The sequence below is a fragment of the Apodemus sylvaticus genome, chromosome 4 (genome assembly GCF_947179515.1).
Source record: "Apodemus sylvaticus chromosome 4, mApoSyl1.1, whole genome shotgun sequence".
Taxonomy (NCBI): domain Eukaryota; kingdom Metazoa; phylum Chordata; class Mammalia; order Rodentia; family Muridae; genus Apodemus; species Apodemus sylvaticus.
The window spans coordinates 140926790-140937884 of NC_067475.1; positions in this window are offsets into that span (position 1 = coordinate 140926790).

Below are 11095 nucleotides of genomic sequence, written 5' to 3' on the forward strand. Positions count from 1 at the left end.
AAGTATAACTCAATACCATTGGGCTATGAGTTTTATTTCTATATAAACATAGGCAAATTCAAGACAATATTCTCTCTATAGATGATTATAACTTAGATGCATTTATTTCCAAAAGGAGCAGGTTGAAAAATATGAACTGTACATTTATCATGTTTAAGTTTCATCTGCATTGTTTATATGTATACACATTTACACTTATGTGAATTTAAAAAACAAAATTCAATTTTAATCCCAAATTTCTTGCAAATAACTTACAGGCATTCTTATCATTGGTAGTAACTTCTCAATTATATCATTCACAGTATCAATGTTTGTTGCTGTTACACATAATGGCTGGGGAAAGTACAGAGAAGAATGGTATAAAATAACTTTGAAGCTCATGATTACCAAATTAGCTTTTATGTAAGCATTATTCATAAAATACAGTCTAAAATGGCAACTCTAATAAAGAATAAACATTCTGTTTTCTGCCCTTGACATAACTCTTGAAGACTGTCTATCAACCATATTTTTCACAAAATTTTCTATGTGGGTACTTGTTCTTCAAACATAACTGTAATAAACTGTATATGATAAAGTAAGACTGAGTAGCCATGGGTGCAGGAGCTCAGCATCCTGGTTTTTCTTTCATTATGGCAGCAGACAAGCAGAGAGGGTGGTTGAAATAGAGTACAACTGCTTGCTTCCTCCATCTAGACTTCCATCATTTCACACCCTTGTTTTCATGCACAGCATTTGCACAGTATTAGGTTAATAAGAAACAAAGGACAAAAACAAGAGAAAATTTAAAAAATGAAATAAACAAAAGATGAGTGTGTACTCTCCCCATATAATGCTCCATATAATATAATCACTGTAAAGTGTCAAGAAAACAATCCCTTGAATAAGAATCACTTGCTATCCAGAAACAACCTTGAACCAAGACAAAAGGAAACCACTTCAGAAGCCATCTCTTTCACAGAATTTTTTATTTATTGTCTTCTATCCACTGGGCATAATGCATTACTCTGAAAAAATAATTGTGTGTGTGTGTGTGTGTGTGTGTGTGTGTTTGCTGAAGATTAACACAAGACCCTGCCAAATCATGAGAGTTTACTTGAATTTTATAAACAAGAATTCATTGCACGAACTGATTTTATATCCTGTTATCTATAGCTCAAGAATTACGCCAAAACCCATTAGAAAATAAGAGCATCTCTGTTCTTGTGGTTATAATGTAAATAGAAGGAACCAATATGTGCACTGGCTAATGATGTAGAGTTAATCACCGCTGGAATTAAATATAGCTCATTGCTATGAAAATCATAGATTCAAGAAGGACACAGTTGGGCACCACCTACACATGCACACAATCACACACACACACACATCACACACACACACACACACACACATATACAGAGTGAGCACAATAAAATTAAAGTAAGTCTAATGATATTTTGTTGAATATCTGAAATGTTCTATACAATTTAAAAACAACAAATTATTGTTAAAAACCACACAAGATAAATGATTCACAAAGAATTTTACTTGACATTATTATAAAATAGTCTTCTCAGAGCATTTCAAACATATTAAGATCTAAGTAATGATTGCAAAGATGTGTGCATTTCTTCCTGATGGAAATGTTGTTTATAAAAATGACTTATTTCAAGAGATAGTGTCTTTATAAACAAAATTGCTCTAAAATTAATGTTCTTAATGCATGAAAATGAAAAGACAACCAGGAATTTTTTGTGCATGGTAAAATATTTCTTGACTCAGCGTGAACCAGAATATGTAAGTAATTCTTAGGAGATAAGATTAATCTTATAGTAGTTCACATGCTCCTTCTATGAAGAAAAATAGGCTTTTAATAATTATTCAATGATATATTAAAATATTTCTGGTAGAATAAAGGAACTGTACCTTTTATCTTAAAAGGATAGAAATACAAATCCTGTAAATATTGAACTTACATATCAGAAAAGTAAAAGTGAAACAGTAAGGTGTTGCTATCACTAATGAGGTAAAAACTTCATAACAGACTACTTAAAACCATCTGTGCATGTAGTAAAATGCTCTCCTCCATCCATGGCATAGGCATTGACAATGAGGACAGTGCAATTAATTCTTATCTCTACAATATTCATTCAAACAGTCAATATTTTATATATTTGTATTTGTAGTACAGAGGAGGAAAAGACATGTGCATCTTGGAGAGGTTCGGGGATATCTTGGGATTTGTGCAGGCAATTTGGCAGTGGATTTCTATACTTATAAGAAATTATCAACATAATGAATCTAAAATCATCTATAGCTACATATTTTAACATATTAAGAGAGTTTGAGGAATCTGAGTTCAATCCTAAGAAAAAGAAAACAAAAAGGAAAATTGGGAGGAAAAGAATTCCTTATGTTAGAATAGCAAATATGTATTCCTAATATTTACATAGGGAAAAACAGCTTTATCTTAAATGTCATGAGTGCAATAAGCATAAATAATAAGTATAATAAGTGTAATAAGTGTGGAAGACCAAACTATAAATATAAAATCAAATAAAACCAGCAAAGAATTGACAAAAATATGAAGCATTATTGCTAAATACTCACTAGAGAACATTGAGAAAGAAAAGTGATGTAGGATATTTGCTTAAATTAGAAGAAATTGTTTAGGTTCTGAAACACGATTCTTCAATGAAAAAAGGGAAATAAACATATCATCCCATTAAGAAAAGCTTAAAAGTACCTATTATGAGAGGGCAATATATGAAAGCACTGTTCGTGGTAAAAAACAGTAAAACTCTTTACTTTTCAGGAATTGGATCTAAGTCACAATGGTGTGGGAAAACATCAGGGAGATTGCTCATGTAAAATACCGAGCATTTGCCATAGAAGACATCAATCATCAGAGGAAAGAGCATTTCCCTACAGGAGGACTATCTGCTCTTCTGTTCTTCTCTGTCCTGAGGACACATCTGTTTCAGACAAGATAGTGAGTATTCTCCTCATATATGTCACTGGTTAGAAATTCCATTTATACTACACTTCCACTTTAATTGCTGTTTTGTATAACCTAGAAATTATAAAGATCAAATTGTGTGGAGATCATTATACAAACATTGGTTGGTTTACTGCAGTTTCAACAGTGACATGTTACAATATCAAATCTTGGTACATTTGTACCCATTAGCATTTATAAAATCAGAAATAAGGTGCTTCCCTCATCTACATTATATGCTGCTTTATAAGAAGAATGGTCTTCAATGCTCTGCATACTACATAACAGGGAAATTTCTGATCTGTACTAAATCCAATACTGAAAATGGAACGGTAATATAAATATAAGGAAAATTGACATTATTAAAGATTTATTTATTTTATTTATATAATGAAATGAGGACATCAGATCCCATTACAGATGGTTGTGTACAACCACATGGTTACTGGGAAGTGACCTCAGGACCTCTGGAAGAGCAGTCGGTGCTCTTAACCACTAAGCAATCTCTCCAACCCCAAATAGAAAATTATTTAATACCTATATGTGCAACTCAATGATAAAACTACTAGCTATTAGGTGTGAAGTTATGAGTTTTATCATAACATCACTGGATATGTATGACAACACACACACATACACAAACACACATACGCACACACAGACACACAGACTCTCAGACACACACATACAAAACAATCATAAGTTAATAAAAAAATGATTTCTAACAAAAGTGAGCAAAAAAGACATCCCTGTGCCAATAGCATTCAAATAAATATGAGGACAAAAAGCCACAATTATGGAGCTGGTCTGCTAAAGCAGGTGTGAAGATGCACACAGACCTACTGAAAAAGCAGAGAAGGAACTTAAAAAAACATAATAATCAGGATGTGAATGTGAAGAACAACGTAGTTATTGATAATATTTTGTTCTGTTTCATTTGCTTATGATTATCCTATAATAACAATTGATTTTTTATTAGATAGAAATATTTTAAAATAAGTAAGAGTGGAACAACACAAAACTTAATACTTAAGTACTATGAACTCAGGGGAAAAAACCTGTTTAATTCTCAAAGCAGTAAGGGAGAAACGTCAAGTAACAAAAAGTCAGACCTATCAGAATCACACCATACTTCTCACCACAGATTATAAAACCCAGAAAATCCTGGCAAGATGTCCTACAGACCCTAAGAGAACACAGATGCCAGCTCAGGCTACTATACCGAGCAAAACTCTCTTATGATAGATGGAGAATCCAAGATATTCCACGAGAAAAAGAAATTTACACAATGTCTTTGTATAAATCCATCCCTACAAAGGATAATAAAGAGAAAACTCCAACATAAGGAGGGAACCTACAGCCTAGGAAAATCAAGCAAATAATCTTCTTTCAACAAACAAAATGAAAATAACCAAATAAACATTAATCAGCTTTAACAACAACAACAACAACAACAACGACAAACAACAGGTAGCAACAATTACTTATCCATAATATCTCTTAACATCTATGGAATCTATTGTCTAATAAAAAAGACAAAGTCTTAACAGACTGGATATATAGAAAGGACCCAACAGTTAGTTGCTTACAGGAAACCCACCTCACTGACAAAGACGGGTATACTACCTCAGAGAAAACAATTTTTCAAGGAAATGGATCCAAGAAACAAGCTGTAATAGATATTCAAATATCTAATAAAATTGACTTTCAACCTAAAGTTATCAAAAAAGATAAGGAAGGGCCCTTCATACTCATTAAAGGAAAAAAAATACCAAAAAGAACTCTCATTTCTGAACATGCATATTCAGAATGCAAGGGAACACACATTCATTAAAGAAATTCTCTTAATGATCAAAGTACACATTGCACCTCACACAATATTAGTGGGAAACTTCAACACCCAACTCTCATCAATGGACAAATTGTGGAAACAGACACTAAATAGAAAATAACAGAAGTGATAAACAATTGGATTAAGAAGAGGAAACTCATAACTCTGAGTGACTCCAAAGAGAAACTTGAGAAAGCACATACAAAGCAGTTTGACAGCACATCTTCAAGGTCTAATACAATAAGAAGCAAACACATGCAAGATGAGTAGACAACAGGAAATAGTCAAACTCAGAACTATTATCTACAAAATAGAAACAAAAAGAACTATTCAAAGAATCAAAACAACCAGGAGACGCTTCTTTGAAAAAAATCACAAGATAGATAACCCCTTAAGCAGACTAACCAGTGTGTACCAAGACAGTCTATAAATTAACATAAGCAGGAATGAAAAGAGACAAAACCACAGCAACAGAGGAAATCCAAGAAGTCTTCAGATCCTACTATTAAAGCCTATACTGAAGAAAATTCGAAAATCTGTATGAAATGGACAATTTCTAGACAGATACCAGGGACCTATGTTAAATTGGGATCAGATAAACTATATTAGATATATTTAAACTATAATGGCTATATTTAGGGAAGGGGCTTATATGACTTTCAGGGGATGAGGGCGGGCAGAAAAGGGGAAAACATTTGAAATGTAACTAAAAATATATTGAATAAAAAAAGAAATGTCCAACATATTTAGTTATCAGGGAAATGCCAGTCAAAGAACCCTGAGATTCTTCCTCACACCAGTCAGAATGGCTAAGGTCAAAAACTCAGGTTACAGCAGGTAATGGTGAGATGTAGAGAAAAAAGAACACTCCTCCATTTCTCCTGGGATATCAAGCTGGTAAAACCACTTTGGAAATCAGTTTGGAGGTTCCTCATCAAATTAGTCATAGTACTACCAGAGGAACCAGCTGTACCACCCTGGGCATATTCCCAGAAGATGCTCCACCATGCAATATGGATGCATGCTCCACTATGTTCATAGCAGCCTTATTTATAATAGCCTAAAGCTGGAAAGGACCCAGATATCCTTCAAAAAAGGAATGGATACAGAAAAAGTGGTACATTTATACAATGGAGTACCACTCAGGTATTAAAAACAATGAATTCATGAAATTCTTAGGCAAATGTATGGAACTAGTAAATATTGTCCTGAGTGAGGTAACCCAATCACAAAAGAACACACACGGTATGCACTCCCTGAAAAGGGTACATAAAGTCTGGGTGCTTTTGTCCTTGACAGCAAAACAAAATATCCATGGTAGGAGATAAAGAGACAGTGTGTGGAGCATAGACTGAAGGAAGCACCATCCATAAACTTCACCACCTGGGCATCCATCTCATATACAGTCACCAAACCCAGACACCATCGTGGTAGCCTACAAGCACTTGCTGAGAGTTTCTGCCAATGCCTGACAAATACAGAGGTGGGTGCTCTCAGCCAACCATTAAACTGAGCACAGAGTCCCAGCCTGAAGAACTACAGAAAAGAGTAAAGTCAAGGAGCTGATGTGGTGTGCAGCGCCATAGGAGGAAGATTGTGTACCAACCAGTACACAGAGCTCCCAGGGACTAAACCACCAACAAAGGGTCCTCATGGAGGGACCCATGGCTCCAGCCTCATATGTAGCAGAGGATGACCTTGTTGTACATCAGTGGGAGGAGAGGCCCTTGGTACTGTGAAGGCTCAGTACTGGAGCGCAGAGGAATGCCAGGACTGGGACCTGGAATGGGTGGCTTGGTGTGCAGGGCGAGGGGGAATGGGATGGCGGGTTTTTGAGGTATAACCAGGACAGGGGATAACATTTCAAATGTAAATATAGAAAATATTTAATAAAAAGGCAAAACAAGCTCTTTAATTATAATAATAATACTGGTCATGGAAATATATGTTGTTGAGAACACCTGAAGTAATTTTCAATCAATTTAGAAAAAAATACTTTTATATTTTTGCCTCTTTCTTTGCTTTAGCATTTGGAACCATCTTGCTTCATATTGCTTTCTCCAGTCATGTATAAAAACATGTATGCATACCATATCCATATACCTTTTACATCTGCATAAATTCTTACTATCTCTCCCCTCCACCCTCTTATGTCTCCATCTTCCGTTGCTCTACAAACTGCCTGTCCCTCTGCTAGTCATGAACTTGAAGTGTCACTTTTGGTTTTTTATTCACATACACTATCACAGCTTGGGATATCCTGAGTGAATATCTTCAGTGAGAAAGGTTTCTTGATATTATTCTTCGCTGCATCAATGGATCTGTTCAAATGCAATAGAAACAAACTATATAGTAAAGTTAATTCACTAGTAGCTTATTTTAAGCTAATCACTATTAATAGTTTATAAGTGTCATCATAGCTTTAAATAAAAGAGAAACAGTTTAGCAATATGCAGTATTAGACTGGGGAATATTTTAAAATGTCTTAGAAGTAAAGTTATGGTCACATAATAACACATCAACCTAGGAAACACAGCCAGTCCTCAGAAATTTTTGCTTGCAAGGTTTTTATAAAGTTGACTACATGTGGCAAGAACTACAATCCAGAAATTTAGGGCACACCTGTGATCCAGATCTCGAGGCTAGAAGATACAGGCTTTTGACTTGGAACTTGACATGGAGAACGTGAGTCATAGTGGTCATGAAAATCTTAGGCCCAGGCAAGGGAGAACACGCCCAACATTAATTTCTATGGACTGAGGGAAGTGGATCTGAGTTCAAGGTCAGCCTGGGACAAAGGAAGGTCCCAATCTAGGCATGTAGATACACACCTTTAATCTGAGGCAAGGCTTCTGCTGGAAAGCTACATCAGGACTTTGGAAGAAGGAAGACTTACTCTTCTTTGCCTACTTGCTCTTACTGCCAGCACACCTTCTTCAGGATTCCAGTTTATACAGAAGAGCAGGAGAAACAAACGGACTTCATAGACTGAAGAACTACTAGATTTTTTGACTTCCCATTCCTACTTACCCAATGTTGTCTTACACACCATGTCATTACAATAAATTCCCTTGATATATAGAGACAGTCCATAAGAGTCCATAAGAGTTCTATGGCTCTACTGAAAGATATGTGATTAATTCACAAGAAAAAGGCAAAAATATGCATGACTTTAAGGGAGGAAATAACCTAAATGGAGGAACAGTTTGAATGGGCATGGTAGAGTTACATCTATGGAGTGGAATTTAAAGTAATACTGAAGACTACTGTTTATGCCAATATAAAAAGGAAGCAATGAATACACTTCTTCAACTATAAATGCGATATGTGATAGATAATAGAATCTAAAGTAATATCCAGTGACCCTCTAATCAGCAATATATTTCGAGATAACCTACCAGATATGTTTAAGAAAGAAATGAAGTACAAACTACAATTTCCATATCAGTACAGAATTAAAGTATAATCACAAGTAAATTACCTTCTGATAAATAGTACCAGTGATCTTTCTGTTCAATCGAACTGTAATGTAAAAAGAGAAAAAGAAGGGGGCTTCTGGGCAGCCAGCGGGAGAGGTCGCCAACAGGAGCCTTCAGGTGCCTGCTTTAGGATCTGAACAGCCTGGGCCACAGCACTCGGTCTCCAGGAAGTGCTGGGGACCTGGTGTGCGCCCAGAGTCAGTCTGGGAGCTCACAGCACAGCTCATTCCCTGTGGCACAGAGCTTAGGCTTCAGTCCTGAGGCCTCTGGCTGTAGCCCTCAGACCTCTATGCTTCCGGATCCAGATCAGCCTGAGAGGCAACACCACATCTCCAAGTCCTGAAAGAGGCAAGTGGGACTTCCAGGGGGCCAGCTGGGAGAAGTCTGTGTGCTCCAGTGAATCCAGCGGGCCCCAGCAGGAGACTTCAGGTGTCTGCTTCGGGGTCTGAACAGCCTGGACAACAACACCCTGTGTCCAGGCAGTGCAGGAGGTAAGCTGTGCACCAGAGGCCACCTGGGAAGGGGCAGCTTGCACTGGTGAGTCCAGCATTGACAACAACAACTAACACCAGTGAGAACTAGATGGCAAAAGGCAGATGCAGGAACGTCACTAACAGAAATCAAGGCAATATGGCAACATCTGAACCCAATTCTCCTTTACCAGCATGTCCTGGATACCCCATCACACCAGTAAAACAAGATTTGGATTTAAAATCACTGGTCATGATGCTGGTACAGGAACACATGAAGGACATACTTAAAGAAATTCAGGAGAAAATGGATCAAAAGTTAGAAGCTCTTGCAAGGGAAACACAAAAATCATTGAAAGAAATCCAGGAGAATACAAAAGCCAATAATGAGGAAACACAAAAAACACTTAAAGAAATACAGGAGAACTTTGGTCAACAGGCTGAGGTCATGAAAGAGGAAACACAAAAATCTCTTAAAGAATTACAGGAAAGCACAAACAAGCAAGTGAAGGAGCTAAGCAAAACAATCCAGGATCTAAAATCAGAAGTAGAAACAACTAAGAGAACTCAAAGGGAGACAACTTTGGAGATAGAAAGCCTGGGGAAGAAATCAGTGGACATAGATGCAAATATCAACAACAGAATACAAGAGATAGAAGAAAGAATCTCAGACGTTGAAGATACCATAGAAACCATGGACTCAACAGTTAAAGAAAATGCAAAATGCAAAAAGCTTGTAACCCAAAATATCCAGGAAATCCAGGACACAATGAGAAGACCAAACCTAAGGATTATAGGCATAGATGAGAGTGAAGATTTACAGCTTAAAGGGCCAGCAAATATCTTCAATAAAATTATGGAAGAAAACTTCCCTAACCTAAAGAGAGAGATGCCCATGAATATACAAGAAGCCTACAGAACTCCAAACAGACTGGACCAGAACAGAAATACTTCCCATCACATAATAATCAAAACACCAAATGTACTAAACAAAGAAAGAATATTAAAGGCAGTAAGAGAAAAAGGCCAAGTAACATATAAAGGAAGACCTATCAGAATCACAGCAGACTTTTCACCTGAGACTATGAAGGCTAGAAGATCCTGGGCTGATCTCATGCAGACTCTAAGAGAACACAAATGCCAGCCAAAACTACTATATCCAGCAAAACTCTCAATCACCATAGATGGAGAAACTAAGATATTCCATGACAAAACCAAGTTTACCCAAAATCTATCCACAAACCCAGCCCTACAAAGGATAATAGGAGGAAAGCACCAATACAGGGAGGGAAACTTCACCCTGGAAAAAGCAAGATAGTAACCTTTCATCAAACCCCAAAGAAGTTAACCAATCAAATTTAAACACTCCCATAACGCCTAAAGAAATAGAAGGAGTCATAGAATGTCCTCCAACCAAAAAAAGCACTGGACCAGATGGTTTAAGTGCAGAATTCTATCAGACCTTCAAAGAAGAGTTAACACCAATACTCTTCAAACTATTCCACAAAATAGAAACAGAAGGAACACTACCCAATTCCTTCTACGAAGCCACAATTACGCTGATACCAAAACCACACAAAGATCCAACAAAGAAAGAGAACTTGAGACCAATTTCCCTTATGAACATCGATGCAAAAATACTCAATAAAATTCTTCCCAACCGAATCCAAGAACACATCAAAACCATCATACACCATGATCAAGTAGGCTTTATCCCGGGAATGCAGGGTTGGTTCAATATACACAAATCCATCAATGCAATCCACTACATAAACAAACTCAAAGAACAAAACCACATGGTCATTTCATTGGATGCTGAAAAAGCATTTGACAAAATTCAGCATCCTTTCATGCTTAAAGTCTTGGAGAGAACAGGAATTCAAGGCCCATACCTAAACATAGTAAAAGCAATATACAGCAAACCGGTAGCCAGCATCAAACTAAATGGAGAGAAACTTGAAGCAATCCCACTAAAATCAGGGACTAGACAGGGCTGCCCCCTTTCTCCTTATCTTTTCAATATTGTACTTGGGGTACTAGCTCAGGCAATTCGAAAACACAAGGAGGTCAAAGGGATACAAATTGGAAAGGAAGAAGTCAAACTATCATTATTTGCAGATGACATGATAGTCTACCTAAGTGACCCAAAAAACTCCACTAGAGAACTCCTACAGCTGATAAACAACTTCAGCAAAGTGGCAGGTTATAAAATCAACTCAAGCAAATCAGTGGCCTTCCTATACTCAAAGGATAAGCAGGCTGAGAAAGAAATTAGGGAAATGACCCCCTTCACAATAGCCACAAACAGTATAAAGTATTTTGGGGTGACTCTTAC